Source organism: Cicer arietinum, chromosome 1, assembly GCF_000331145.2.
Source record: "Cicer arietinum cultivar CDC Frontier isolate Library 1 chromosome 1, Cicar.CDCFrontier_v2.0, whole genome shotgun sequence".
Lineage (NCBI taxonomy): Eukaryota > Viridiplantae > Streptophyta > Magnoliopsida > Fabales > Fabaceae > Cicer > Cicer arietinum.
This window is the reverse complement of record NC_021160.2, coordinates 48420948-48423482: the sequence shown is the minus strand read 5'-3', so window position 1 is coordinate 48423482 and position 2535 is coordinate 48420948.

Here is a 2535-nt window from a genome sequence, read left to right as displayed (position 1 = left end):
TTCCCTATCATTGTTTCTACATAGAAATTGAAAAACCCATTCTTTTTTTGTTTTTCATATACTATTTTACTTGTACATTCTATGTTTCTTTGGTCACTACTTTCAATTTGTAGATATATAATATAATATAATCATATCCAAGGATGAGAAGGACTGAGCTTGGAGTTTATCGATAAAACACTATCATACTATGGGGCCAGTGCAAGGCTCAAGCAAGGAAGAGTACTGGTTCACCATGAGACATAAGGCAAATTTAAAAATTAGATTTTTGTTAATATAATAGTTATATTTTAATAAATTTTATATATTTTTATTTCAATTTTATTTTTTGGAATACAGAATTATTTAATAAATTTTGTAATTGATTTTGTTAAATATTTTTTTAATCGATATTAAAGTTAATCAATTTAATATTTATTGAGATATAGTTGGATTTAAATAAGATTTTATTAATTTTAATATTGATTTTTTTTTCAATATATGTAAGTCACAGTTACACAAATTATTGACATTATTATATATATAATATATGTATTTGTAAAATAATCAAATTTCTTTATATAATAAATATATCAATTATTGTATTATTTTCCGTTGTTTTATTTCTCCTTAACATTTTAATTCCATAAATAAACCAAAGAGAATGTTAATTCTTTTGTGTCAACATTCTATGCAAAAGAGAAAATTTTGAGATCCTAAGCGGTATAGTCTTGGTGACTTGCTCCTAGAGCCAGCCCAGGCTAGAAAAACAAAGTTTTTAAGCCTTCAAACTTCACTTTTCCATCTATATTTAGGTTTATAAAAATAGAAATATTTAAATAGTACAACAAATACAAGGTTTCACAATTATATAAAAAAAATACAATTATTGATATATTTAATTAAAATATATTGTATCTCAGAAAACAAGAAAGGTATAATTTAAATAGAATTTTAGTAAAAATATTGGTGTTATAATTAAAAAGGCCTTTATTTATTTATCAAGGTATTTAGAGATTATTTTAGACATCAATAAGAGTAACGCTGACACTATACACTAAACATATCTGGGTTAAAGTAGGGTCAATTTAACACATTGAAACCTGTGATGAATTTCGAGATAGATATTTATAAATCATACAATTATACTTTATAAATTGTTATATTTTGTTTTTATTTTATTTAGATATTTTAAAATACAATATACTTAAATATAGACTTAACTCTTCAAAATTCTCCTCTCAACAATCCTCTTCTCAAACAAACCATCAGATAAACCTGCTTAAAAAGTAAATTATGTAGTTCTTGTTATTGGATACCAATTATGACTAGATACACTACAAAAAAGTCGACAGTTAGTCACGGTTAAATAACCGAATAAATCATACTTTTATTTCTCTAATAAGAAAATATATCAGATAACTTGTCTCAAGATCAAGAACTTGTTGTCGCTAAAGATATTCCATCAAAGATTAATGCCTATCCAGATGATGTTATTGGAAAAATGTATGGAGCCAAGCATTCAGGTCGAGTGTATGATTTAGGTGTTGGTGTTTCCCTACGGATGCTTTTAAAATGGGCAAACATTTCACTCAATTTGACAATGTTGGTAGCTCTAGTCAGAAAGACATTGACGACTTACAAAAGGAAGTGCACATTTTAAAAGAAAAATTAAATGGATATGAAGAGACTAAAGAGCAACTTTCACAAACACAAAATCAACTTATAGTTCCATTAACTTTACACAAAGTAATTTTGATGATGAGTTAATAAGAGTTTTTGCATTTAATTAGAGCTATACTTTAAGTTACTAACAAATGTCATGTTCTATTTTTGTACATAATGATTAATATTACTCAAATGATACTTATTCATTAGTGTTAATTAGTAAACATTTGCTTACATTATGCTTCCACTTGGGAGATTACAATTCTCATAATTAATGAGTAAAGTTTTGATTTTTGGACTAGAAATGGAAGAAATATGCTGCTATTTGGACTGCAAATGGAAGGAATGCGATGTTTAGTATATTATTTTGCTGTTGCTTTAGACTATTTTGACGTGATCAATAATTTTGGTATGTTTCATTAATTTATTATAAGATATAAATACTTACAACTCATATAAAATATGTTGTCACGACTCTTTTAGACATGACTAATATACATTTTAATCGTGTCTACACAAATTAGATTCTCAACTACACTAAAGACAGAATTAGCGTGACTAATTTTATTTGTCAGGATAAATTATAAATTTAATTATAATTATAAATGTAGTTAAATAACATTTTTTTTAGTGATAACGGTAAAATATGAGTTAAGTTAGTTTAATTTTGACAAAAAAAAATAGTTTTTTTTATCCAACCCGCACCAACTTTTCCACCCATATTCATTTAGTTGTTATCCGTAAATTCCAATCATAGAATTGCTTTGCAAAAATGAAATTATTTGCTTGAGGGAGCTTGCTCGCATGTCTTTTTCCATCTTTTGTTTTTTGGTTTGGTTCTATTCCACCTTTTGTTTTTTATCACGTCACATCCCTCGTTATTTTTTT